The sequence below is a fragment of the Plecotus auritus genome, assembly GCF_963455305.1.
Source record: "Plecotus auritus genome assembly, chromosome: 8".
NCBI lineage: Eukaryota > Metazoa > Chordata > Mammalia > Chiroptera > Vespertilionidae > Plecotus > Plecotus auritus.
This window is the reverse complement of record NC_137782.1, coordinates 84244403-84258142: the sequence shown is the minus strand read 5'-3', so window position 1 is coordinate 84258142 and position 13740 is coordinate 84244403.

Here is a 13740-nt window from a genome sequence, read left to right as displayed (position 1 = left end):
GCAAAAAGGGGAACAGGACAGATGAGGTGAGCAAGAGTTGCACAAAGAAGAGACGGAAGAGGAAATGTTATCAGCCTTGGTTTCCGACAGCTCTTCTACTCCTGCTTCCTCTGGCCCAGCTGTTTCCATGGTTTTATGGGTCGGCTTTCAACCTTCCCTCTCCTTGAATTTCTGAATGGATCCAAAAGTGTTCTCTTTCTTGCAACCTACATGTTCTAGATTAGGATGAACTGACTCCAGAAAGATTCATAAAACGAATTTCACATCTTCAATTTCTCCCACTCCTTATTTCTCCTTTTCTGCTTCTTTCACTTTTCAAGCATCTGTTCTGTGAATTTCCTGAGTAGCTGCAAATGCATGGTTATTTTTGTAGGTTCTCTCTAAAATCAATGCATTCACCTCTCACTCATTATCTCCTTTCTTATTCTTTTCCAACCTGCATGAATATACTTCACATTACACTTGAAATTCATTTACTTACTCATTCAGTTAATTACTTACTAGTATCAACCAGAGGATTGTTGATTGTTTTCTTATTTCAATGAGAAAATAGATGCAACGAGAAAAAAATTACATATATTCACAGTAAGCAAATGGAGCAATGTATCAATGCTCACATAGTCAATCTTCCTTCCTGCCCTGTCCAAAATAACATTTTTCCAGAACTCCCTTTGTGTATTTTATTTACCTTTTTACTACTATATGTTTGTATATGTGGGTATGTGGGTATATGGGTGTGTATATAGTTATATGTGTGTGTTGATTACGTGTGTCTGTTCTCTCCTCTCTCCCAGTAGAATGGAAGCTCCATTAGAGTAGGGACTTTCTCTATCACTAGGACAGTGTCTGGAACTTGGTAAATACTCAAGAGAGATTTGCTAAGTAAATGAAGGAATTATATTCAGAGATGCAATGGTGGATAAGACAGGTGAGGTCTGTGCCTTCATCGGGTCTGGAGGGAGGACACAACAGAGCAGGACAAGTTCTCTGTTGGAGCATGTGTGAGTAGCAACCATCCCAGACATGGGGCTGGAGTAGGGGTAGATCCAGGAGGACTTCCTAGAAGAAGTAAGAGGATGTGACTATGATCTAAAGTCTGCATTGGCCAACATATCTACTAACTTTGACTGTATAATGAGCTGCCTCAAACTCGGTGGTTTAAGACAACAGCTACTCATTATTGCTCATGTGCCCTCATATTGGCTGGAGAATCAGCTGATCAGATGAAGTAGTCTGGGTTCTCCTGGGCAGCACTGCTTTGTGCTGTGATCAGTTGGCCTGGGCTCTTGCTGAGGTTGGGCTCAGAGTGGTTCCACTTGGGCTCATTCTGAGTCCCAGGCTGGAGAGGCATAAGCCACCCAGGAGAAATTCTACTCATGCTGATACAGAGGCACAAGAGGGCAGGTAGAAACCTGCAAGGCTCCAAAAGGTCTAGGTTCAGCCTCCATCACTTTCACTCACATACAATTGGCCTAAGCAAGTCATCTGGTCAAGACCAATGTTTCACTCTGCCTGTTGCAGGTGTGCAGATGATGGGGAGAATAAGATTTTGGAACAGAAAAGCAATCTGCCATAGCCAGGCACAGTGGGGAAATAGTATTAAGGCAAGATTCCAAAGAAAAGGCAGCAAGTCCAAGGAACAGAAAGTTGTCTAGAAAGGCTGGCTCACAGAAGGTAAGGAGAGAATAGTGCTAAACAAGGCTGGAGATGAGGTCAGCAGTTGGATCCCACAAGTCCTTAGTGAGACATGACAAAGAACTTATGCTTGCTCCCAAAACCAAAGGGGAGCAAATGATAGGTTAAAGCAAGATTAAAAGTTGATCATATTCTCATTTCAGAAAGATGCTTCCAGCTTCATGCAAAGAGTGAACTGGAGAAGGCAAGAGAGGAGGTGGAGAGGTGAGTAGGAGGCCCAGTGCTGTGTTGCAGAGAAGAGGGAAGCAGATCACCCACTGACCCTTCACAGGCCAACCCAGTCCCAAGAGCAGGTAGACATGGGCTCTTAATTCCAAAAAGAAAAAGAGAAGAAGCTGTTCATATAAGAGGTCACCAACAACTCAGCCAATGAATTGTTACATTTGTTTCCTATGACAAAAAGAAAATAGAAACTAATGGGTGCTATTTTGTACATAGTTTTCCAACGTACAAATGTACAGAACTTTCACTCTTAAAATTTCCCATGAAACTTTTGTTTTCTTGTCCTCTCTGAAAAATATTATAAGTGGTCTTCCTAGCCCCGAAAAGTTGTTCTAGTACATAAGTCCCCACAGAACTCTGAGTCACTGCCTCCAAATAACCCCACCCCATCATAGGCAAGCGCCAAGTGAAGAGAATGTATCTACACCCAAGTATGTCCAAGGCCAGAGTAAACAGCACAATTGCCCAGTGACTAAAAGGTCAACATTTCTGGATATTCTCATCTGAGGAGCTGCAGGGGAATTTTATGAGACACTGTCACCACACAGAGCTCACTGGAACCATAAGGAAAGTATGCATTTAAGGGAAAAGTATTCAATTTTGATGTGTGTTTCCTTTGGTATGAAGGAACATAAAAGTTAATACTTTAATGTGAGAATTCATATCTGGCTATGGATGTGCCTATGGGCTGAGACCCAAGGTAGAAGAGGTGACATATTGTGATCCTGTGATGGAGTGGAATAGGAGTTTATTGCATGACTTTGGAAAAGTCACTTAATTTCTCTGGCCTTTCCTCAAGGTGATTACATGCAGTGTTTCCCAGCCCTTTTTATTCTCCATTACACATAATAACACAGTCCCATTAGAAACCACCTCATTTTAGCAGTAATTCTCAACCAAGTGATGTGTAGAGGGCAGATAAGTGAGAATTTGGGAGAACTATGACTTAGGAAGTCTGCATGAGATTCTTATCCTCTTCATTCCACCTCCTCCCCCAACACACACACACACACACACACACACACACACACACAGGCACACATATATAACAGGAATTGTGTACAATCTCATTTAAAGCTCTAACATTAATTTGTTTCTGACATTCTTTGATTTTAGGACTCGTTTCTTTAAATCCAGAAATTTCTTCTAAACTAGTTTAGGCCTTATTCTAATTCAGACCCATTCATATCATGGCATTCCATGTTTTAAAACTGAAGAGATTAAATCAACCCCTTACGTGAACTTTCTCATAAGCTGGCCACACAAACATAGCCACAGCTAGGCAGAAACAGTTTTCTGATAGGCATCCTTTGGGGCTCCTCTTTAGAAAGGAGAAGGGTCCAGCAAAAGTGGAAGAGAGGCAAGCAGAGGATTTTAAAAGGAAGGCTAATAAGGCCCTTCTCTTTTCCTGGAATCCTACAAAAGGGTAACAGAGCTGAGAACAAGTCACATCTTTTGAAACAGGTTTGTCTGACTCAGGTTATTCTCTATGTTTACTTCCCTCATAGCCCCTCAATGTAGTGGCCCTGTGTAAGCATATCAGTTGGCCTCAGCATTGCTTCTGAGTCTTAATGGAAAGGAAGGGAGTTCACAATTGGTCCATTTTTTCAGGGGAAAACAATTTCCCTTCCTTCTTGTAAAGAAAACACAAGATAGTTGAGGCTGATCATTTCAGTTACCTTTCTCAATAAGGATATTTATTCTAACTTGGAAGAGCTGGGTTTTACATTGAGACAGAAATCTCCCATTATCATGCAATGATTAAACCTACAGGAAGCAGACCCATTGGGGGCTCCCATACAGGATTTCTCAGAGTGTGCTGACTGAAGAGTTTACATTTCAGAAATACTTTGGTGAAATGCAAACCAGTGACTATGGCATCTGTACCTTGCCCCAATATTTAGTGGCAATTTCCCAACCATAGATATATCTACTTGAGCCAAAAATAGATAATAATGTGTGAATTGCACACATTCTTCTGCTTGCATGTCCTGTTTTCTTTTATGTTTTAATGCACACTGGTCAATAATGCATTAAGGAGGAGAAAAAGATGAAGACATTTTCAGGCATGTCCAAGTTAATGCTTTGATATTCAATACAGTTATATAAACTATTCAGATTTGAAATAAAACCTGCTATTTTAACTAGCTTCATATAATACTTTCTCATCTCTAGAGCCAAATGTATATGCTTATCAATGATTTATAGATTCTAAAAATCAAAGATATAGCAGTTTGGAGAATTGCACACTCAGCTACCCAACTAAAGGTTTTTAATTTTGCCAAAGAACTTGGTAATGGGAAGTGGCCATAGTAACTTTATTCACACTATTAGCTATTCAACTCACTTGCAGAAACTTGACCTTAATTGGTATTTTCTAAAGGAGTTTTTAAAACCTTTAAGTGCACATTAGTATTGCAATGGCATGTACAGAGCCCTAAGTGGATTCAAACTGGTTAAGAAATCATTTCACTCCTGTCCTCACATTTTTGGGGTAAGGCAAACTCAAGTCTTTAACTAGCAGACAGAAAAAACTTCAAAACTCTATATTAACCAGCCTCAAGAAGTCTCTTATCAGAAACAAGATTTGTGAATTAATTCTATCAGCCATGAAAAATCTACATTTAGGAACCATCTCCAAACCCACCAGTAAGTAACTTTCTGGGTCCTCTCTCATTGCAAGAAGAAAGGGCATCTCTCCATGGGCTTTCTCAAGCCCTTTCTGGATTCACTATCACCCTATTGCTATTGAACTCTTACTCAAAGATTGGAAGGGATCCCTTTCGAAGACCCTGAAAAAAAGCTGTGTCCCAGCATTGACTCTCTCCTGCTGGCTGGCTCCAAGTCAGTGGCCAGGGACATGTACAAAGAGAGAAAAACCATGAGGGCTTGGGTTGGTGGAAGACCTAAGTAAAATTAATTTTGTTTACATTGTATGGCATGCGGGGAGTTTTTTTCTGACAGGTGATCTCAGGTTACAAAACAAACAGTCTGTAGGTTATGGCTACTGGACAACAGACACAATGGCGGACTTTAAAGGCAATGGGGACTCCCTGAAATTCCTGCTTGAAGAATATGGCTAGCATGAAGCAACCACCCTAAGGAATTTGCCTCTGTGACTTTCATGTTGGGACATTTATATCTATATTCTAAGTCCCTCATCATGTACTGAACTAGCTGCGGGTGGAAGAGTGAACATAACCTTTACACTCAGAGAACGTAATGTTCAAAATAAAAAGGAAACGCAACCTTGAGAAAATGGATTGAAAAGACAACTGTCCAGGTCACATTCTGCAGCTCAGCCTTGCAACGGGAGCTAAACTGTAACATCTTTGAAAGTGTCCTCATGGGATCCATATGGCAGACTGCTAAACCTGTTAACGTACCCAATTAGCTTTTAATTTATCTTAGTTTCCTCAGTCCTGCCATTACAAGTCACACCGCAGAGCCATCAAACATAGCATTACCAGCCTCACAGTTTTGTCAGGTGCTGCCCAGCGAGTCGAACTCTACACAAGCTGGGACCCTGGACCTGCATTCAAGCTCAGAAATGTTTAAATGTGTCAGAAGCATTTACTCTGAACATCTGTTTGAGGCATAACCTAAAGATATTTAAAAGTCTCTTAACAAAACAAATAAAGGTTTCCACATTCTCAAGGACAGAAACCGCTTAATCTGCTAATACAGTTCTTTCAAGAATGTCATATTGTGGCTGGACATAATGTCATTAAAACAACAAGCAACGAGATTTATAGAGGCTAATTTATGTTTGAGCCTGTTAAGGCATATTCCAGGTAGTCCTGCTCTTGATGGGTAGCATTTCTCTCCGCATCCTCTCTCTGTTTCAGTTTATTGTAGCAGCATGCCTTGTGAGATCACTGATTGCTCAGCACACGCAGAAGTCTGATTCATTTATTATGAAAGGAATCAACACCTCCTGTGAAGTTACATATTTCCCTTTGGGTGCTCATACTATAGGTGATGAAATCATGTATTTATCTACAACTTATTAGACTCATTTGATTGACTAGGGATCCATTTTTGTTTAACCAACTGTGCAGGTCACCAGGTAGGAAGCTTCTTGGTGCACCGCTGTGGTGTTTCAGAACAGCAGTGAAAATAATTACCTTAATATGGGACCACTGGGTCTTTCTCTAACACATGTTGGAGAAGCTGTGAAGACAGAGCATAGAACTAAAAATACCAAACACATGGAAAAGTCGTTGGGCTAGCAAGGCACCGGGGTTTCTCTATGAATTAGGAATGGTACAGTAAACGTGTGGGATCGCTCAGGCCACCAGTGGGCATTTCCTGCCATCAGTGAACTTGCGACCTTGTTTCCTTGGAGGGCTGTTAAAGCGAAGTCAGAGGGCAGAAGAGTTATTTGCAAGTACCCTATTCACTTGTGTGGTCTGGGAAACCAACAGATTTATCCAAAAGATGGACAGTGTGAGCAGGGTTGCAGAAGCAGCTGGTTAATTCAACATTCAGCTCAACCCACAAAACACAAAGATAATGACCAGAGTTGCCATTGGCTTCACAGGGGCAAGTCCCACTCCAAAAAGCAATCTTGCTCTCATTGTGTCAACTGACAGCCAAGGAGACCCTAGACATCTTTTTAAGGCAACAAGCCCCTGTGATAAAGAATGGGGTCCTTTTCCTCCCATGCTGGGGACCCACAGGAGCCCTGTGTCTGCTCCGGTGAAGAAGGGAGAGGGCAGAGTGGGCACCTGGGGTACTTAATTACTGCAGCAAACTCTCTGACCATCTGGTGGGTCCAGCACTAATGGATCTGAAAGGTTTGTCCAGATTTATTTACCTAAAAGAAGAGATGGCCGGTTTGAGATAAAGAGGGAGAGTACAAAGGAATTGAATGAAAGGAGAAGAATTCAGGGTAAGACAAGGCTGTTGTGAGTAGAGCATCCATCTGCCTTCCCAGAGTCAATGCATTTTGCCTAGAGTTCCAACTGAATTTTTCATAGCTTTCATTTTTTCTTACCCAAAATAAGTTGACATGCATATTTTATGCATTATGATCTATGAGAGATTATGCATCATGTTCTAGGAGAATGAAAACCTGAAATTATGGTTTAATACAATCATCTCTGAGTTCAAAGTTTTCAGTCTCTGATTTCCAAGTTTGATATAATCCAGGAATGCTGCAAAAAGGTCATATATTCCAGTCCTCAATTGGCAAGTTAAAAACCATTAATAAGTTGTGGGATCTAACTATGAGTCACAGCAAACAATGTTTAAATAAGATGGTAGAAATAGTGGAATAGAACATATCAGAGAGCATTGTCCATAGTAGAAGGTAACCATTGTTTGTGACACATTTGTTTTAGTTGTGCTTCTGTGTACTAGATCTCGGTGTAGCATGCATTTCATGCTGTGAGTCATAGACACACACACACAAAAATTGAAAACTACTAATTCAGTTCAAAAACCTTAGAGGGGCAACCAGCATGGCTCAGTGGTTGAGTGTCGACCTATGAACCAGGAGGTCATGGTTCGATTCCTGGTCAGAGCATATGCCCAGGTTGCAGGCTTGATCCCCAATGTGGGGTGTGCAAAAGGAAGCCAATTAATTATTATCTCTCATCATTGATGTTTCTCTATCATCTATCTATTTATCTCTATCTCTCTCCAATCATATGTGTGTGTGTATATATATATATATATATATATATATATATATATATATAAGAGGCCTGGTGCACAAAATTCATGCACGGGGCGGGGGGGGGGGGTTGTCCCTTCAGCCCAGCCTGCACCCTTTCCAATCCGGGACCCCTGGGGGATGTCTGACTGCCAGTTTAGGCCCGATACTGGGGATCGGGCCTAAACCGACAGTCGGACATCCCTCTCACAAACTGCTCACTTGCCTGTCTGCCTGATCACCCCTAACTGCCCCCCCTGCTGGCCTGGTCACCCCCAACTGCTCCCCCGACAGCCTGGTCACCCCTAACTGCCCCCCTGCCAACCTGGTTGCCCCTTACTGCCTCCCTTGCCTCCCCCACTGCCTCCCTTGCCTCCCTCACTGCCCCCCTCTGCTGGCCTGGTTGCCCCTCACTGCCACCCCCCTGCTGGCCTGGTCACCCCCAACTGTCCCCCCCTCGCCGTGGGCCTGGTTGCCCCACGCAGCCTACTGTTTGGTCATTTGGTCACCCCTCACTAACCCCCCTGCCAGCCTGGTTGCCCCATGCAGCCTGTTTGGTCGTCCATTCGGTTGCCACAGTTGCTTAGGCTTTTATATATATAGACTAGAGGCCCAATGCATGAAATTCGAGCAAGTGGCTCAGCCCTTGCAGTCGTGACAGCTTGCCTCGGCTCTCGCAGCCACGGCTTTATCCAGAAGGTGGTCTGGAAGGTCCTTTGGCTGTTTGGCCTAATTAGCATATTATGCTTTCATTATTAAAGATATAAACCTTAGAGGAAGGTATATGAAGCATTCAGATACATATAAAATACATATTCCCCAGGCCTGCCTCAAGCCTAATTTCTCCAGCCTTGGGCAAACTACGGCCCGCGGGCCGGATCCGGCTGTTCTATCCGGTTCTCTTGCTCTCCCCTCCGCTCCTTTACTTTGAATTTATATTAGTTTACACAAACACTCCATCCATGCTTTTGTTCCGGCCCTCCGGTCCAGTTTAAGAACCCATTGTGGCCCTCAAGTCAAAAAGTTTGCCCACCCCTGGTCTAGACTCTAGAAGTAAGTAGCGCCCTGGAACTCCCCAGGTGATTCTGATGCTGTCAGTTCAAAGATCAGGAGATAGGGCCATTATAGCCTGAAGGCACCTGAAACCCAGAAAGGGTGAGTGCCCTAACACTACACAGCATGTCAGTAGGACCACCCTGCTTCCCAGGCTGCCAGGGGCAGGGGAAGAGTAACACTGTTACCATGTATGAGAGGCATGTCTTGGGTGGGAAGGATGGACAAAGCAAGAGAGAAGCTTTATTGAAAAATTCTCTATTCTCAATAAAGTCTTATAAAGAAATAGAGGATGTAAAGCTACAGCCAGTGTATGCTGAACAGTTAGAGGCTCAAGACTCACTGAAGAGCACTAAGAAATTAACAGGCTGTTTGTAACCTATGGGGACCTGTCAGGCAGGGAATAGACTTCTGTGCATACAAACCCAACAGAATATTCAGAATTTAAGTATGAAATTTTTTTTAATTTCCTTTTTTTTATTGTTTGAAGTATTACAAATAGTAGTACATATGTCTCCTTTTTTTTCCCCCATTGACCTCCCTCCCCCCCCCCCGGCCTCCCCTATCCCCCAGTACACTCATTTACCTGCCCCCCCACCCCCAGTGTCTTGTATCCATTGGTTATGCTTATATGCATGCGTACAAGTCCTTTGGTTGATCTCTTGCAGCACCCCCGCCCAACTTCCTCTGCATTCCTGCTATAGTTTGACAGTCTGTTTAATGCTTCTTTGCCTCTGTATCTATTTTCCCCCATTTCTTTCCTTTAAAAAATCTTGCCTCTGCAGACTAGAAATAAACATATAATAACAAAAAATGTTTGAGTCCCAATTTCAATGTCCAACAGTTCTGAGTCCCCGTTTCAATGTCAAACAGTTCCTTATGTGTACATGTCAGCAATGATATCTGGATGGTGGGCACATGGTGGCAATGCAGGTCCAACCCTCTCTGGTTTGGTCCTAGGCACGCTGCTGCATCACACAGCTTCTGACTGCTAGCGTGGCAAGGCGTCGTCAGCATCTTCCATATTTTTAAAATTAGAGAGTAGTGCTTTGTGTTGTGTGTGTTAGACCATAGGACCAGCATCTTCTTATGGATTAGCCAGTAATTTTTTAATCCTCATCCTAAAACATGTTTATTTTTATTTTTGTTTATTATGTTAGAGAGGAAAGGAGAGAGAGAAACATCAATGTGAGAGAGATACACCAATCAGTTACTTCCCATACATGCCTTGGCAGGGGATCGAGCTCGCAACCTTCTTGGTGTACAGGACAACACTCCAAGCAACTGAGCCACCTGGACAGGGCTAGCCCGTAATTTTCTATTTCTACTGCATGATTCACTAAGACATAGCATTGCAACCCCACATAAATTCTGGGCTTTTAGAGATAATGCTCTAAAAACACTTTGAGCACTTTTATTAAAGTTCTTATTTGTTCAATTACATGTTTTAAGTTTCCCAACTACGTAGAAAATATAAAGTATTGACATATGTCAATCCAATCCATCTCTCATCCACTGAAAACCTAGGGCATCACTGTCCCATAGAAATATAATGTGAGCAACATGTGTAATTTTATATTTGTTTATACATATTCAAAAAGTGTTTTAAAACAGGGGAAATAAATATAAGTAATATATGTTTCAAACCGTTGTCATTTATATAAGCAAAATGAAAAATTGTTAGTGAGATATATATTTTTTCATATTATGTCTTTAAATTCTGTTTGTATTTTATAGTTAAAACACATTTCAATTCAAACCAGCCACATTTCAAGTGCTCATTTGTAATGTGAATCATGGCTACTGTGTTGGACAGTGTAGTTCTAGGATATATGGCTAGTTGACAATAGAAGACACTGGCTCTTAAAACCACCTGTGAGATAAAGTAGTGGAGCAAAAACAATACTAGTCCCATTTTAAAAAAATCCATGGGATTGTGTATGGCAAAGCTAGGTCCAATATTCTAGCTGACTTCATCACCACCTCAAATACTCTACATTGAGTCCACTTGTCAGTCTCCTTCTCTTGAGAGGCAGCTGCTGTAGGGATCCTGAATGTGGAGCCTGGCGTTAAGCCACCTGAGCTGAAATCCAGTATTCATGCATCCCTGACAAGTCTCTATCTTCTGTGTGTTTAATACCCTTGTCTGTATAATATGCATAATAATACCAACCTCCTGTGGTAGCTTAGTGCGTTCATTGAGCTTGTACTATGAAGCAAATAGAATATGTAGTGATTGTAAACACTTCGAAAGAGCTGCTATTTTTCAGAATTAAAAGCTGCCCATTAAAACCATTTTCATCTTTCTTCCTTTTAAGCACAGGATAGGATTGTATTTCTTTGCACTGATAAAGTTAGATTTGGTCATTGACTTCTTTTGACCAATAAAGTGGAAGTGGAAGTTACCACGTGTACTCCCAGGTAGAAACTTGAAGAGCAAGTACTTGATTCGCAGTTAGCTCTGCACTAGCTACCAGCCATGCTCCACATGGGGGGTGTCCAGCACTCTGGCAACCAGGGAAAACCCCAGCAGGTTCATGATTAACACATAACATGAGAAAAATGAGATTTGGGGAAGGATTACTTACTGCGGAATTACCTAACTCATCATACACGAGACACCATCTTAACTGCTACTTGCTTAATGAATTTGGCAGATTAACAAATTTCTTCTATTTTCTCTAAACACACTGACTGATGTCCATACATACAGAACACTCAGATCTAGCAGGCTACTCTCCAATACCCAAAGTCCTCTATACCCACCAACAGATCTGTATACTTCACAAATAAGGGTTGTGTTTATTTCAAAATAGTTTATGCCCATTGTAAATTTGTTAAATTTAATTATTGCACATGCTGATGACATTTGGATGGGTAAAGAAAGCATTGTATCTATAAACACTTAATTGAATGCTTTGAAAATCCTATATAATACAGATGTAATATGCAAATGGTCTTTATACCGTGAAACGTAACGGCCCTACCGACCAACTAACGACCAGATCACGGATCAGCAGGAGGGTGGGGCAGCGAGCTACAAGCGGGTGGCAGCGAGCTACAGGAGGGGGCAGGGCAGCAAGCTATGAGTAGGCAGCGAGAGGAGGGTGGGGGGAACTACAAGAGGTTGGGGCAGCGGGCAGAGAGCTACTGGAGGGTGGCAGCGAGCTACTGGCACACGGATTTGTCACAGGGCTACTAGTACTACATAAAGGTGGGTTGAATTAGGTGTGCCTGAAACAATTGAAGCTCGGCTGGAGTATGGATCATACAAAATGTAAAATTATTCTGCACCCAAATTTATTTCAATTCCTGCTCTTCTTTAGAAATATTCACACCAGAAATTTCAGAAGATATGAGTGTGGATTTTGCAAGAAAGGCAAAGAGGAACGCCAACCAACTACCACACGTTCGAAGCAAAGGCTTGGCCCTACATCAAAAGACCGGTAAATGAGCGCATGGTTGTATGCTTTAAGTTAAACGAAAATATTAGAGGTATGTATGTATCAGTTTTATGTGCCTCCCCCCAAAATCAAATATTTGAATTAACCAGCTAACTGCTAGTCCTAATTATATAAAAGAAGGAGTTTTTCTCCTGTAGAGATACTTGGATCTGTATGAAATTCAGCAACCAAGATCTCTCTCCTAGGCACAGTACAATAATTCTCCTTTGTTTTGGCTGATCTTGTACATGATATTATGCTTTTAGGAAAACACAATCTGGATGCATGATGCTTCAGGTAATAAATGTACTCCTGGTAAACAGATGGTACAGGATGGTCCCATCAAAACTGCATCTGTCCTTACTCCCTGCCTGAACTGATTGCCACCATCGTCCCAACCCTTACTTTTTGGGAATAAACTAACCTGGGGATAATTGCAGTCATGCAGCCAAGCTCAAAAATAAGTAAGAGAAGGCACAGGCACTTCTCCTCACGGTCCTATGAGCCCCTGACAAATATTCCTCTTCTGACCATCCTGCAGCACCAAACGTGACCCCCACGAAGCACCACCAATGACTTTCAGCTGTTCCCTAGTGATGAAATGTTTCAGACATGGCCACAGAGATTAATATCTGTGCAGACCCCTTTTGAAATATCCCAGAAATCATTTGGGAGCATGTGGCATTAGACAAATATAAATTTGGAATCTAGCTTTTTCTTCCATGTGCCTTTTCCTTCCACACCTGGACTTTCAGAATGACTCACACAGTAGTCTCTGAGAGTGAGGACATGGAACTGGGTTTTAGCACATGTTTGAATTCTGAGCCACAGACAGAAATTCATGGAGGGGCTGTTAATCTTCGTGAATCACATAAGAAGTGGGCTCCAGGAAAGAGCTGTTCCTTTGGTGGTCTCCTCAAAACCAAGGGCTTGCCTGGACAGTTTTGGGGCCTGTGTTCTATGGGTTTTCTCATGGAAATAGAATAATATAAAACTTTCTAGTTTCCCCCTCCCTCAGAAGACCCACATTGTTTGGGCTAATATGTGGTATCGCATTTAGCTATTTCATTATTTCTTAAATAATAAATTCCCAATTTTCTGTGACATTAACCTAAAGAAGACCCTTATTAAGATGAGGAAGGGGGCATGTTGAGGCTGTTTCAAAAAAATATATATCTTAAAGAAGTTTCACACAGATTCACTGCTCTAAAACACTTTTTCATTTAAAAAAAATTATTTTAATTGTGGTTAGAAGATATGTGCTTTGTATTTTGTAGAAGCATGAGAGAGAAATGATGGCTAAGTCAGAGATGGCACTTCCAGTTTAAGCTTGAATGTTAGATATTTATTACCTTGAGTTAAAAATTCCCTCTATCCAGGGAAAGGACATATGGTCTTCAGGCAGCATATGAATATGGACAGACAGGCACATGCGCACATGCGTGCACACACACAATATATTTTTACAATAAAAGATGCCTACTTGTTGCTCTGGCCAGTGGCTGGGTTGGAGCATCATCCTGTACACCAAAAGGTTCAGTTTCCAGTCAGGGAACATACCTAAGTTGCAGGTTCAATCCCTGGTTGGGGTGCATACAGGAGGTAACCAACAGATATTTCTCTCTCACATTGATGTTTTCCTCTCTCTACCTCTCTCTTTCCCTTCCC